Genomic DNA, 16,619 nt, shown 5'->3' with positions numbered 1-16,619 from the left:
TGTCCAGCACACTCCTTGAAGATAGCAATTATATGGTGAACATCTGGCTCACAAATGAAGGAGAAGAATAAGTAGAAGGATTTGGTTTAGCCATTGCTTAAAAAAAGAAATTACCTGCCCTGAATTTCCAGAAGTGTGTTGCTATCGAGTTGGGGAGCTGATCTTTTATTTCTGCTTACACGCATGTACCCTAAGGAATAGGTAAAGATGGCCAGGGTTCTAAGTCTGTGCTTGCTTCCTCCAGAGAAAAAAGCTCACCATCACCAGCAGCACCACTGGGAAGAAGTATACCTTTGTCACTGATTCAGCCACGACCTGTAAATACTTGCTGGGCCTCTGCTCTTCCCAGCATTGGTTCAATGCACAGATGGGCTCTGAGCAGCCTCCCCGTCTTTTAACTGGTGAGTATATACTATGTTAGCAACACACAAGTGGGCAGGTTTGCTCTTTCACAGAACTGCAAATGACACTAGGACAATCTGATACAATCTCACAATGCAACTGGAAATCAATCTCTCTCTCTCTCTCTCTCTCTGTCTGTCTCTCTCTCTGTGTCTCTGTCTCTCTCTCTCTCTCTGTCTCTCTCTCTCTCTCTCTCTCTCTCTCTCCCTCCCTCCCTCCCTCCCTCCTTCTCCCTCTCCTTCTCCCTCTCCTTCTCCCTCTCCCTCTCTTCTCCCTCTCTCCCTCCCTCCCTCCCTCCCTCTCTCTTTCTCTCTCTCTTTCTTTTTCTTCTTCCCCCTCTCCTTTCCCTCCCTCCCTTTATTCCATTCATCTAACTTTGTAAAAGCAGTAAGGGGGGTTATATCCTTTGAACTCACAAATTTTTTTAAAATATTAAAAATTTTTTAAAAATAATTTATTTATTTTTTCTCAAATCGTAATTCATTCACACAGGGGTTATAAACACAGAAAGGCAGGATGAGGGGAAGGGGATGACACTGGAGTATGGGTGTTCAGGGGGAATACAGATATCTTTCAGAACCAGGTATCGGCTGGGTGAAGGTTCAGGGGATAGGTCACTATGACTCTGCCTATGACTCACTTGTTCTTATCTAAGTTGGTATTGTCTACCAAGGCTACCTATTTACAAGGTCTATGACTACTCAGGCTGGTAAATTGTCACAAAAGCTGCCTGTTTACACCAGCTTATAGCCATCTGTTTCAATGTTTTTCCACAGAGACCCAAGACTTGGTGTTGGTACACATGTATGACAGGCCTATTGCTGATTTTAGGCCTATGGCTGATTTTAGGCCTTCAGTGTGTAAGCAGGGATGCCCCTGACATCTCCTCCCTTCTCTAATTATAGAAGGGCTGTGGCGATTCTAATCTTGCAAAGGCGGGGATAGAGGCCTGACCTCCAGTAATTGAAGGGGACCTTGTAATGGCTCTGGTCCCCCTGTCGTTGTCCATTGAGGCATGAAGGCCATACCCATCCCGATGTCTTTTTCCTGGAGAAGGGATACTTTTGACATCAACCCCTATGCAGTCAGGCTTGTCCCTCAGGGAACCCAGAGAGATATTTTTAACTTTTATTGATATTCCCTTGCAGTGCTTAGCCTTGCAGCCTAAGCAAGAATTCAGATCGGCAGTCAGAGGGGCTTCTGGGTGGCCCTTCTCTGCTTGGTCTAGGGGTGGAAGTCCCCTCTTTTAGGTTGGGTGGAGATGGGTTTTGGGAACACCCTGTATAAAGTAACAACCTCATTTTGAGTCTTGTGGTCCTCCATAGCTACCTTATGATAATGTATCTGAATAGGTTTTGCTACCAAATTATTTATCTGTTGTTTCACAGAGCTTGTCAGCCTATTTGAGGCCCAGGGACCAGCAGAAATAAGCAAAAAGAACCCAAATAATGGTCCCAAGATGGGAGGAAGTAGGGTTGACAACCTTGGAGAGGCTGAAAACCAATTCCTGTACCAGCATTCATCTGTCTCTTTCTCTCTCTGATTTTTCTCAGGGCCTTCACTGACCTATTTCATGCTCTCTTTAGCCCTCCCTGTCTTGTCTATGTAAAGGCAATATTCTTCTTTAAGGGCTGTACACAGTCAAGAGCTGTACACAGCCTTTTCTATTATAATAGAGTAAATCAAGTCCAATAAGGATCTTTGTGATTTTTGGAGGTCTCTTCAGACAGCGAAATGAGGGATTTCTTCAGATTAGTGATGTCAATCTCTAGCTGTTTGATTGAATCCACAATTAGACTGCAGACATTTGTCCTAAGGTAATAGGTACAGAAGTTGAGGGCAAGTGGAGCTGTCCGTGACATGGTGCTGAGAGAGGAAGGGCAACAGAGACCTGTGTGCTGCATTGCAAGGGAACATCTCCCCCCCTTCAGTAGGGGATGGGACACCGACCATGTGTACTCTTGAGTAGCCAAATGGCAGCAGGAACAACCTAGAAATTAAATCTTATTTTATTATATTTTGGTGGTTTATTTTTAAATCTGAATGGATAGCTTATGCATAATCATGTGGTTAATATTTTAATGTTATAAAACTAGAAAAAAATACAGAAATAATTAAAACCCAAATCTTGATACCTTAAGGAATTACACCTGTGAGCATGGCTATTTTCTTAATATATTCCAGTATTAAACTTTACCAATGAGCTGTTATTACTGATGTACCTACGAAAGAGATTAATGGCTAAGATGAGGCCATCCAATCACAACACTAGTTAGTGTTTATTGACTTTGTGCTATGGAGCCACTGGCTACTTCTCTTCCCTTTTCCTAGTGATAATGTCTTCAGAAATGACTTCCTTTTTGGGTCTGGAGAGATAACTCAGTGGTTGAGAGCATTGGCTGCTCCGTCAAGGATGTAGATTTGATGTCCAGTGTGTTCACATGGCACCTTACAGCAGTCTGTAACTCTAGTTGCAGGGGATCCCAAGCCTTCTTCTGGACTCCATGGGCACCAAACATGCAAATGGTAGACAGACAGACATGCAGGAAAAACACCCATCTACCTCTCCCAACACACACACACATGAAAATTTCATTTATGACCACAACATATGCATTGTGCTTTCAAACTCCATTAGTTAAGTCAGCCTATGAGGCTAGAACTGACACTACTGTGAGGGGCAAACCAGGATGTGGGGAAATGAAACTGTGTATCAGATGCTTGATGCTGGGACTTTTAGAACCCAGAGCCCTTCTGCTTTCTCCACTTCTGCCCTTCACCGTTTTCCTAGTAGAGCCTTGAATGCCTGAGACTTCTGAGTGCTGACATTGTCATGCTTGTTCTTGACTTCTAAGTGTATATCTTCTCCTGTTTATAAAAGGAAACAGCTACAATGATGCACTGAGAATCCCTGAGCTACTAAGGATGTGGAATCTTAGGAAGGCTAAGGATGCAGAATCTTAGGATCTACCCTACACCTATTGAACCAGAATCTCTGTGTGCAGAAGAACTTAAGTGACTTCAATCCTAGTAAAAGGTGGGAAGGCCTTGGCTAATGAAGAAGCCCAGAGAGTCCCTTAGATTCAGCTGAGTGCCACTTTCTGGCTATGTGGCTTTGGGTGCTCACATCCCCTCTCTGGATTTTGGTGTCCTCATTAAGACAAACTGAGCCTCTCAGGTCTGTGTTATGCACCAGTGGGGCATCATATCATGTTTCTAGCTCACTGTCCAGTGTTCATAGAACTGATACACAGAGGTTTAAGGGCCAGCCTGAATGAATTGGAGAACAGGGTTTTCAGAAACAGAACCAAACACAGGGAATAAAATTAACTCATGGTCTACAACAGCACAAACCAGTAACTATGTCCCTGAAACATGGGCTGCTGGTATCAGAAGAGTTCCAGGGACCTAGAGATGATAAATACAAATTAATTGTACCCAACGTACCTGCTGTTGCTGAGATACTGTGTGTGAGATACTACCAATATTGTTCTTATTGCCTGGTTTCAGCAACCATAAAATGTTTATACAGACACTCTGAGCTCACTTGTGAAATTGGTCCTTCAGGTCTACTTTGCTCTTAATACACTGTTTTTTTCAAACTTCAAACTCTGTCATCTTAGGAGTTTTCAGGGTTCTAACATTTCATTTACATTAAAAAGATCCACTTACACAATTCCCCTTTGCTTTTTAAGAATCTCTGTAAGAAACTCTCTACAGATACCATTTTCCACACACACCCCCTGTGCATGCATGTGTGTATATCCATGTGTGTACATACTTACAGAAGCCAGAGGACAAGATCAAGTGTCTGTCCTCAGGAGCTGTCTGTCTACCATGCTTTTTGAGATAGGATCTCCCGCTGACAAGCTGAGGCTGCAGATTGGATAAGATTATCGGGCCAAGGGGTCCCAGGGATCTGTCAGTCTCCTCCATACCTGCCCCAGCACTGGGATCAAAAGCATATGCCTCTGTGCCTGACTTTTCTCTATCAATTTTGAGGCTCAAATTCAGGTCCTTGTACTTGCAAGACTGAGAAATCTCCCCAGATGCCAGAATCAGTTTCAATGCTGCCTGGAGGAGAGCACTGACAACCTCTACCCATCCCCAGACTCATTTGCACAGTGATTCTCTTCCATCTCTTTCCCTTTGACATGATCTTTGTCTTGTTCAAATGGGACCATTGGTCACACCCTACAGGAACCTGGGAATCTAGACTAACATCTTCCTGTTCTATTCCACCTGTCACCACATGCTCTCAAACAGGCGTCTGGCTAAATCTTGTTGACTTGTCTTTCAGCATTCAGAGTAGCCTTTCAAAAGGTCTGATCCAGTCATGTTCTCCCTGGTGAAGCTTGTTCACGGTCCCAAACTGTCAGCAGGGACAAGCCCCAAGTTCTGAGGGCATTCTTCCCAGTCTGGCCCCAGCCTTGACTTCTTCCTTGTTCTGATGCCTCTCTTTGTTTCCCAGCTGTCCTGTATGCCATTCTGATACCTTCTGAAAACCATGTCCCAGTATTCTGTGTCTTGCTGTTCAGTGGCTGTGATGGTTAATATTGGCCATCAACTTTACAGAATCATGAAATGCGTAGGTGACAAACTGTGAGGCATAGCTATGAACAATTTTATCTGGACTAAGTTAACAGGTGGAAAGACTCACTTTAACTATAGGTGGCCCCATTTCTGTGGGCTGCAGTTCTGGGTAGAATAGGAGAAAGCAAGCTGAGCACTGATATTCATTGCTTTCTGCTTTTTGCTTGTGGAAGCAATGTGATTGGCAGCTTCATGCTTCTGCTGCCATGCCATCTCCTCCATGACGGGACTCTCTCTTGAACTATAAGCCAAAATAAAACTTTCCTATCTTAAAATGCTTCAGTCAAGTATTTAATTATAGCAAAGAAAAAAGTAGCTAATCCAGTGGCCTCCATGGCAATGCTTTACCCAACTCTTCTGAGATCAGACTACCAAGAGAGTCTTCTTCCTCTAGAGTAAGTTAAAGGTAACCTCCATCTTGAAGCTTTCTCTGATTGGCTGTTCCCAGCTGATCCCATCTCAGGTGGCTCAGGTGGAGGGGACCACTGCCTCCCTTTGCAGACCCCTGTCCTTTCATCTGTGACATCTGTTGTGTTCAGTTGTGTATACATTTGTAGTAGATGAGGAATTCTTGAGGGTAGGGATGGTATCTCATAGCCTTCCCAGCTCTGGTATAGAATAGGGGTGTGACAAATAAGAAGTGGTATATACATGATTTTTATTTTAGTTATTCATTATCAGCTAAATCAATTTAGAGACAGTCTCACCTTGTAGCCGGAGTAGCCTTAAACTCAGGATCTTCCAGCCTCAGTCTTCCAGGTAGATTACAGGCATATGCTATGGGGTCTGCCTTTAATACTTGTTTCTTTGATGGATGGATGGATGGATGGATGGATGGATGGATGGATAGATGGATGATTTGTATGGAAATAAAATTAATTATTTCCTTTGGATATATGTTTTCAATATTGCAAATTCAACTGTGATAAACATCATTATAAAAATATTTTCCTGGCTTCCATGTCACTCCTTAAGCTCAGAAGTATAACTTTGGGCACTCATCCAGGGACTTTAAAAAGCCTCGATGTGTCTCTTGAGTGTCATTGTAGGATGCTGGAGCCCTGTGCCATTCTGATTTCATTATTTTTCTTTATTCTTGAAGAGTAGATGCCATTGCATTTTCTGTGCTCATTTGACAGGTAAAGTTGATCTCTTACTGTGGTTTTGTTTTGCTTCTTCTATGGGTGAAAAGTTGAACATTTTCCAAATGTCTCTTAGTCATCCCTCCGTGCATTGTCTCAACAGGCACTTTATTTCATAGTTCTATTTGGATCCCTGGGGAGAAATAAAAATCACCAGCTTCTACAAGTGCACAGTTCCAGGATAGAATCAGGCAGCATCTGTCTTCACGACCGAGTGGGCTCGAAGTCTTTTCTCAGCCATTTTTGTGGGTGGGTCGTCTTGAACTTTGGGGTGTTCTTGGCCCTTCTCTGAGCCCATGCTTACAGGACTACTCTTGTGCTGTCCAGGGTCTCACCCCAGGAAACTTTCTCTTAGCTCAGGATGTCTCTTGGGTGTTTGGGATGCTGTAATTAACCTGGGATTGAGCCCTCAATGCCTAGACAAAAATCAGACGATTGTCAGCTACATTACTGACATCACAGCTGTATTGTGAGTTGCCCAGTGGACAGTGGCAGTTGACAGACACTGCCTTCTTAGCATGCCAATGTCTTTGGAACATCCTTAGCAGCAAAAAAGATGCAGCTTTGAGCAAGGCCTTGTTAACCCAAGAGATCTTTTAGTGAAATCTCAGTTTTCTGTGAGTAATACAAATAGTGGAGTGTGGTATTTGTCATGACCACAGCCTCATTTTCAGTGTCTTGATGGAGTCATTTCTTCAGCCTTCTGAGAAGAGAGAAAGGATTGGAGCTGAGGGTCAGCACTTCTAACATGTGCTTACAGGATCTGGCAGGGGACTCTTACTTCTGGGGCAAACTCAGCTGTGTAGATATTAAAGATTTTATTGCACAGGGAAGAGCTTGATTCAGGATGCCTAGTGCTTTGTTATAACTGTTTACAAGGGCAGATCTGTGAGGGTAAATGCAGAATGAGAAGTGACAGATAATTTTGTCTAGGCCCAGTTGGAGCTTTGAGTGGCACCAGTTAGAACAGGTTCTTGGCTCCCAGTCTACCAGCTCAGGGACCATCTTGTTTCTCTTCTTAGGCTTCTGAAGCATCTTTCATTAGCAAGTACTGATTAGAAGAGCTTGTATTTTTAGAGGCTGGGCACAAGAACTCCCAAGTTAGCAGGGGGCAGTATTTCAAGTCTCTCAGTACAGAAAAAGAACTAGGAGAGAGGCAGAGTCATAGTCAGAAGTGTGTTCCTGTATCAAGAGCAGTGAGTGAAGCCAGTGTAATCCCATGTGTATGTCTGTCTTTTTTCCTCCAATCCAGGTCAGGATAAGTTTGCACAAACAGCCAGCTTGAATTCTGCACGCCAGACACAGGCCAACTCTCTCACTTGGATTCAGAAACTGTCCTGCTTGGAAAATGAGTTGTGTGTACCCAGGTTTCAGAATGCCACAGGAGGCCAACTGGGTGCATCCATGGAGAACATGCAAGGTAGCAAGGAGCTCCGGATGGAGCGAATCAGAAGCAGGTAAGCTTCATCTCTCTTCAGAGCCCAAATGACCAGGCGTGTGGTACACTGGACCTATCTGTACCTGAAGCTTTAAAGTCTGTGGAGTTTAATGCCTAAGAACATGTATGTTTACTGGGTTGAGATTAACGTGATCCAGAGTTGTACTATAGACTACTATGCTGACTACCATAGGGCCAGATGTCACTCCCATATCCTTCTGTTCAGACCTTCTGGTAGAGAGAGAACTAGGTGGTGACAGGAGGCTGAAGAAGGAAAAATTAGCAAATGTTAGTAATCACTGTTGAACTATATCATAAGCCATGGGCTATGATAAGCCAGGTACTGCTCTGGGCACCTGTTCCCCAGCTGACTTCACACAACACTGAAGTTGTTTGTATTGTTTCTTCCCATTTTCCAGAAGGGGAAAGTCAAGGCCTAGGAACACAGCAGCCTGTCCTGGAGATTCTACTTGTCACCCTGACCTGCTGCTATTCTCTCGGCCCACAGCTTGTCATTCAAATTTGAACGTGAATGCAGAGAGCTCCTAATGAGATGTTCCGTTGTAAAACAATGATCCATGCATTTAAAAATAGCCTAGAACTTGGATCATGCTTACAAGTCAATTACATAAATAGCACAGATTTCCAGGCTGCTTACTGCGGAGGGGTGTCAGGATCCGCTTTGGGGGGAGATAAGTTATACATCTGCTTCAGCAGGAGGGAATGGATGATTCATTTGAACTGAAATACACGCATATATGCAGACACCTTAAAGTAATGCTTAGGAGATTATTGTCCAATTCTGCCAATGCAACTGCACCTCCCTATGCAGAACAAACGTCAATCAGTATCGAGGAAGCAAACCTCATTCTGAGTCTCCATGACAAAGCACTCCAAGAACAGTGGTGCAGGCTGGCGACCATCCTATTATTCTGCTTCACAACTTTATGAGTTAGAAAAGGAGGCAGATCTCCGCTTTGTGTGCTTTTGAGGGAATGCTGGTCATCGGAGGGCACACCCTGTACGGAGGTGGCTGGGATTCTCTGTACTGGGGCCCTCTTCCTCTTTTGCAGCCTCAGGCCCTTTCCACACAGTGACTCCAGTGGGGGTCTGCACTTCTGCTCTGAGCTCTGAGGACCTGGAAGAGCTTGCCAGTGGTTGTACCGAGTATTCCAGAGCCAGCACATCCTCACTTCTGCCGTCATTCCTGGGTTTACACAGATTCAAAGGGAACAGAAATGGGCCTCGTCTCAATGAGTGAGCGTCAGTGGGTTCCATTGGTTCAAAGTACTTTCTAGCACTTCGTTGTTTTCAGACAGAAGCAGGACTGGGAAGATTCAGCAGGCAGAGGTGCTTGCAGCCATGCCTAACAACCCAAGTTGTGTTCCTGGTAACCAGGTAGTGGAAGGAGGAAACAACCCTTGAAAGTTGTCTGCTGCCTACTGACCTTTACATACACTGTAGCATATGTGTGTGAGTACACACACACACACACACACACATCATATATATACATCATATATATATATATATATATATATATATAAATGTATATGTTTATATATAATTTAAAATGTAAAGAAAAAAGTAAATGCAGAAGAAGGCCAGAGTGCTGTCTCTCTGTTGCTATAACAAAATCCGTCATGTAATACACTTAAAAAGAGGTAAGGTAAATACTGGCTCACATTTTCAGTCCATAGTCAACTGGCCCCACTGACTTGGGACCAGTTGCATGTCATGGCAGGAGTATGTGGTGAAAGAAGCCTGTTCATTTCTGGTGGGTGGGGGAGAAAGAATAGCAAGAGGATGGAAGTGGGGTTCTGCCATCTTGTTACTCTAAAGGTCTCTGTTAAGGTTTGGATATAGAGTGTCTTCTACAATGGTTCACATACTGGAAGTGTGGTTACTGCATGGTGACACAAATATGGGAAATACTGGAAACTTTAAGGTGTGTGATTTAGGTAGAAGCAGGTCCCTTAGGTATAAATTGTTAGTCCAACTGAAGTAGTTTCTTCAGCATCTACTACATGCCTGTCCTCAGTGGGTGCTGTGGATTTGGTATTTGCAGCACAGACATGGTCCATGCCTCCTGGTGCTCATGGGTAGGCAGAAATGACCAGGCAAGATCATGTGGGAAAGAGCAGGTCTTCCTGATTTCTTGGTATTTGAGGCATGCAGGCTAGAGTCAGAGTGGGAATGACAGGCAGCCTGTGGCATTGACCCTCATCACCAGCACCATTCATAGAAGTTGTTTACACAGAGCTTCTGAGTACAGAGATGCTGGCCACTTTCCTCTGGTCACTGCTCTGAAGCCTTTTCCTGACTGCCTGGCAAAGGGCTGGCTCCTCCGCTGCTGCACTGGCTGCATTTAGGACAGCCTCTCCCCACGCATGCCTGTCCTGACAAGCACATGTTCTTATCCGTCTGCTCTAAGCTCAGAGACTCCCAAGAATAGCAATGTACCAGTTGTATCCTCAGTTCTGAAGCCAGAATGTGGAAGTTTTCAATAATTGGATTTTGAGAGGTTGGCATTTTAAGGAAAAAAAAACACTCTTGAGGTAAAATACACAAGGCATAAAATGTATTATTAGAACCATGTTATGCTTTCTACTTTGTCGTTTCTAAGGCAGTGACATTGGGTACATTTACACTGTTGCTGGACCTTACCACCTTCCCGGGGCTCCTCATCTGCCTATATAGAAACCACCTTTGTCCTCCCTCCCTCCCTCCCTCCCTCCCTCCCTCCCTCCCTCCCTCCCTCCCTCCCTTCCTCCCTCCCTCCCTCCTGAGCCTAACCCTAACCCAGCCCTTAGCACCCATTATCTACTTCCTGTCTGCAAGTGTGACTCTTCATATAATAACTGACTCATATACCATTTGTCCTTCTGTGGTCAACAGTAAGTGGATTTTGAACAATTGAGAGATGGTTCTCTGGGTGGCCCAGATCACATGAGCCACAGAAATCCAGGCCAGATAAGCCCTTCCTATTTTTAAAAGGGCACCAAGAAACAACTATATTCCCAAGCCTCTCTCTGGTCCTTCTTGGGAACTGGGATTTTTCCTTCTCTTGAACCTGTTCAACTGCCAATGTCTCTCTGTGCGCACTTTGGTCTTGGAAGGCTGATGCCCCCTGAACCTCCAAAGGGCTGGCTCATCTCTGACTCATACATGCTTGGTTCCTTGCTAGTTCAGGGCTGACCCCTAGTGGGTTTTAGTCAATTTGAGTTGCATTTGCTGCAAGGTCAGATACAAGGGGGAGTATATACAGAATGAGGCTCCTCCAAGCTTCAAAAGAGTTTCTTTGGTCTGCCTCTGCTCCCAGGACAAGCTCTGCCTTTCAAACTTGGGGACCCCTTTTCCTTTCTGCATTCTGCATCTTTCAGGTGTGTTTTTGAGGAGGCCTTGGGTCACTTGATTCATTGCCAGTGTACTATCTAGAACAGGCTTTACTTACTGGCATATTATATGCACCAGTCTGTTTTCTGTTGTTATATAAACAATAACAAGGCTGGGTGCCTTAAAGGAGAGAAGGGTTTAGATAGCTCACATTGTTGAAAACTATACAGACAGATGGGTGAGTATGTAGTCCTCACGGGACACAACATATGTGGGGTTGCCTGACCCTTCTAGAGACTTTTAGCTGAAAGCAAGAACAAACAATAAAACATCAGGCAAGCCAGCATAGCTCTGTCCAGCTTTAGCTTTTGTGGAGGACCTTCATGAGCCTGGGAAATTGGAAGATCATTCTTCTTTTATGACCGAGGAAATGGGGTTCTGCTGCATATGCAAACTAAGGGGTACAGTGGGGGTTTATGTGAAGTCTGAGTGACTATAATGAGCCCTCTGGGACAGAGACCCTATGGTCATTGTTACTTCTGTGGTCCTCCTCACTAGACCAGCCTGGGGGGAGGGAGGGGTGGAGTTGGTCTAGGGATCTGCTGAATTTCTGGCCACAAAACTGCCTTCTCCAGACCACACTAACAATCGGCCAAGATGTTCCTCCCAGGAGCACCTATCTTACCTTTTCATCTTTCCCCACAGCCCGTGCACTGGCAGAGAGCAGCTGCACAGTGTCGGTTTGGATCAGAAGCCAACTCACACTCTCCTCGGGACAGCCGGTCATAGCATGTGTGCAGGTACGGACTGAACCCCAGCCAGGTGCAGGAAAAGGAGCCTCGCACATGCACTTCTTTGCAAACTGTTTGTTTTCCAAAGAAAGTTCACAATCATGTCTCTTTAAAAATTATTCTTAAAACTTCTTGGATTTGAGAAGACCTCTTGTAGGCAACATCTGGCCTTGGGTGGCCCAAGAATCTAGTAAGTGATAGTTTTGGGGAGGTGGCTCCCAAAGCTCTGGTCCAGTCTGAGGAGTACCAGCTCTGTTGTTCCTCATGGGCCCATAGTAGCTCCCCATGTCCCCCAGAGAGCATGCACACAGAGGGCAGTGTGGTTTTCTCTATAAGGTCCCAGTCAAAATGAAGACAAAGATTCTATAACTAAGGAAAGTACTAGTACTTAATGAATGCTGAGCTTGGAAGCCAGATCTGAAGACTGCCACACAGCTCTCCTATTAACTGAACCGTCTGCCTGCCAGGCTCAGGCATGGCTGCTTGGGGAAGAAAGATATGGATTGATTGTGAAGTTCGGTCACTAGCTTCTCACTGGAACTATAACAGAAATTGTATCCTACCCCCAGGACTCGAGCTTTCTAGAACCAACTTCTGGGTTCTGCTTTGAGTCTCTTCCAGACACAAGCTTGGGAAGCACTCCAGTACCCACAAGCTGGGCTGTCAACCCCTGTACACTGGTGACTAGTATAGACTCGTGTTAGCTTTTCTTTATTAGAAAAAATATTCTGAGATGAGTCAATTTAAAAAGAGGAAAGGTGGGAAGGCAGAGGCAGGAGGATCTCTGTGAGTTCAAGGGAAGCTTGGTTTATATATCAAGTTATGGCTTGGCCAGGGCTACATAATAAGACCGTGTCTTAAAAATAAAAGAGAGGAAAGGTTTATATTTACCCATTATTTCAGATGTATCCATCCTGGTTATTGGGCCCTGTTTTTTGGACTTGTGATGGCAGAGTTTATCAAAGTAGAAATGGATGATGGACAAGGCCTGTTCACATATGAGAGTCAGGAAGCAGAAAGACAAACAGACTGCTGTTAAATATCCCCTTCAAGACCACACATGCAATGACTCAACTTCAGTATACCTTTAGGCCCCTCCCCAAAGGTTGTACTATGTCCAGTAGCGAAACACAGTGGCAACAAAGCTCTCAACTCATGGTCCTTTTAGAAATGTTCAAAATCCAGACCATTGCAAGACTCAGAGTGGGGAGACTGTATTATCTCATCTCTGCATTTTCATTTCAGTTGTCACTGGCAGGAAATACAGCTGGCACTTACCTTCCATCTGTCTCAAGGGCAGAACAGGAAAAAAGAAGTTAGGTGAACACGGTCACACATGAACCTTGAGTGCAGAGGCGGTGTGATCAAGAGTCTGAAGCCAGTGTTCATAATGAGTTGGAGGTCCATCTGAGGAACACTGTGAGATCATGTCTGAAAAATAACAAGTGATGGAGGTTTAACTCAGAGGTAGAAAGCTTGCCTAGATTTCATCTTGCCAAGGACTAGCCTCGGCTTGGAGAGGGGTTCCTGAGAGAATGGGTATCTGGGAGCAGTGAAACAAATGGCTCGAAGTCAAATTGTGGGTTACAAACTGATGACCTATGTTCTGCTCGAGATAGCTTTTCAGATTGTTCTTTCTCAAGAGCAGATCAAAACCCAGTCTTTTATTTACACATCAGTTCAGTTATTACCCCAGGTTCCCTTCTGATTATCCTATGAATCAGCATCCTGTGACCCCAGCCCTTTAATTCTTAGTGACAGCAAACAATTTTTTTTAAACATTGCCAAAGAATTCAGAGTTCTGTTTGTCTTTGTGAAGCACAGATGATTAACCACCCTGAAATTACCATTCCTACCATTCCTGGGCCTGGATCTAAACTCCCTTGGTCCCAGGCTGACCTTGAACTCAGGAATCTGCCTGCCTTTGTAAGCATAAACAAAAAACTTAGGTGGGTGGAATCTTGTTCTGTGGTCACCACTTCCTAAATCTCTTTATCTCCTTCCTTTGTATCTTTCTGACAGGCTGGCTCATAGTGCAGCTGCCTTTGTTTCTTTAGATCTGTGAAGCTCCTTATACAATTCATATTGCATCCTTCTGTTTTACATAGTTGAGAAATGATATGCTTTTGAACTCATGTCTTTAGTGTTTTTTCCAATAGCCTTAAAGGCTGCCTGAAGGTCTCAGCATTTACCATTTTGCTGAGACATTATCCACACTCTCACCTCTAAGACTCTGCTGTCTCTGATTATCATGGAGTCATTAACCTTCACAGAGAAGACATTCCTCTGAAGGAGGAACATAAAGTAATATACATACACATACATACATACACACATAGATAGATAGATAGATAGATAGATAGATAGACAGACAGACAGACAGACAGATAGATAGATAGATAGATAGAGATAGAGAGATAGAAGCCTTATGACCACAACAATCATCAACACTCATAGATACATACATACACACATACATACACACATAGATAGATAGATAGATAGATAGATAGATAGATAGACAGACAGACAGACAGATAGATAGATAGATAGATAGAGATAGAGAGATAGAAGCCTTATGACCACAACAATCATCAACACTCATGGAGGCCCATGTCCTGCTGGCTCTGTGCCAGTGATAGGAACCATGTTAGGACATCCCTGCCATGGCCAAGCAGGACTTGGCACCATCTCTAGCACCAGGAGGCAAGAGTGGAGTGGGAGGAGATTTATGGTAAATCATACAGAAAATGGACATCATTGATCACTTGGCTATTATGGTCTCTGCTTCTGCAGCCGAGTCTTGATTAACAGTGGCTCAGTTGTGGTCCAGAGGAACATATGCTCAGTGATCTGCTCCCAGATTGACGGGAGATTTTCTGTGAGCTGCTCTCGCTTCTTTTCGTGTGCATTTTTGTTAGGTTCCAACTGTTTGGGCAGGAAACCTAGGTGTGCTGCTTTGATTCTGCCTCAGGGTCACAGAACAGCAAGAAGAAAAGCTTTATGGAAGAAGTCAATCAAGACATCGTGTGTGTGATGCTGAAGCGGGATCCACTTCATGGCTTTGGTAAGAGGGCTGGCTCCCTAAAGGTGAGGACCAAGCTCTGCTCAGCAGAGAGAGAATAGGCATCTTTGATTTTTCCATTCTCCTAACTCTGGTTGCTTCTCTCCTATCTTGAATTTTTTCAACAATTCATTTTCCCCTTTCTTTTAATGCCTCAAAAAACCACTAAGACTTTTGGAACAAAGGATTCTTTGTAGGCACTGATGTATTTTCAGGGTGTGTCTAAGCACAAGATCATGCCCTCCCACATCGCATACAAATTTTGTACCAACCTTTCTCCAGTATAAGGAGGTTCTTAGTAATGTAGAGGAGTAGGCAATCTTTCTCATCTTCAATTATTAATTACAATTTAAAATCCTTAAACCATGTAAGAAAAAAGATATGGAAAATATATGGAAACGGAGTATTTGGTTAGAAATCATCCTCCCTGGGACTGGGGAGATGGCTCAGTTGATAAATGCTTGCCGTACAAATGCGAAGGCAGAGCTTGGATCCCCAGTACCCACATAAAAAAGCTGAGTGTGTGTGGTGTTGTGGCTGTAATCCTGGTACTCAGGAAGCCGAGACAGGAATTCCACCAGCAAGCTGGCTTAGTTAGACTGAATCAGTGGGCTTTTCATTCATTGAGAGACTGCTTCAATAAATAAAGTGGAAGGACTGAAGCCCACATGAAGCCTCAACCGTAACTCTAGTCTCAGGGGATCTGATACCTTCTTCTGGCCTCCATAGGCATTATACACTCGTTACAGAGACACACATACAAATAGAACACCCACAAATGTTTAAGAAAGAATATATAAAGTAATAAACAAAGTGGAGAGGAATCCAGGAAGACATTCAGCATAAAACTCTGGGCTCCACACACACGTGCACACACATGCATGGGAACCTGCACACATGTGAAACGCAGGCAACCTGACTCCTCACAAAGCCAGCTTGTGTTGGCGGGCTGCATTTCTAGCCTTAGCTGTGGGTGTTAGAGGGACCAGTCTGCTTTCCCATGGCATCCTACTAAGGTGAAATTATCAGCTCTTGGTAGCTATGTGAGCCACAAAGCCATCATCATCTCATCTATAATGCCATCTTGGTTACAGGTTTTGTCATTAACGAGGGAGAAGATGCAAACCAAGCAAAACCCGGCATTTTCATATCTTCCCTTATACCTGGGGGACCAGCAGAAAGAGCTAAAAAGATCAAACCAGGTACACCCTAAGTTAAATTGCCTGAGATGTTTTAAAATACTATCTTTCTTGTTTCCTTGCTGGGGCAATTGAGACAGTTTTTTTTTCTCTCTATCCAGGAGGGAAGATTCTAGCCTTGAATCACATCAGCCTGGAGGGCTTCACATTCAACATGGCTGTTAGAATGATCCAGAATTCTCCTGATGACATAGAATTAATAATTTCTCAGTCAAAGGGTTCGTTTCATCTTACTTTTGGCAATGAGACTGTCTCCTCTGTTATCACCATGAGCACAGCACATAAAGCTCTATGTAGCTTTTCTGTGTAGCTCTCTGCAAGCATGGCCATGGCTTGTAAGCAGGCAGCACAGTGGCATAAATCAATATGCTCTACTGGCAGGGGCAGAGCGCGGCCCCACGATTGCATTTCTCCCTGAAAGCCAGCAACCTCCTTATTAGGAATGGCTGGATACACCCATTGTGCTTGTGTTTCTGCCCACCCTCTCTGCATGACAGGGAGAGAATTCTTTTTTTTTAAAATTAATTAATTTATATACTTTACTTCCCAATCGTAGCTTCATAGCCTTCCCTCCTCTTCTCCTCCCAGTTCCTCCCTCTCACCTCACTTCCCCGACATCCTCATCCTCAGGGAGGGATATATATATATATATAT

Source organism: Grammomys surdaster, unplaced genomic scaffold, assembly GCF_004785775.1.
Source record: "Grammomys surdaster isolate TR1022 unplaced genomic scaffold, NIH_TR_1.0 125789, whole genome shotgun sequence".
In the NCBI taxonomy this organism is placed as follows: Eukaryota; Metazoa; Chordata; class Mammalia; order Rodentia; family Muridae; genus Grammomys; species Grammomys surdaster.
Note: the sequence above shows the minus strand (reverse complement) of the source record.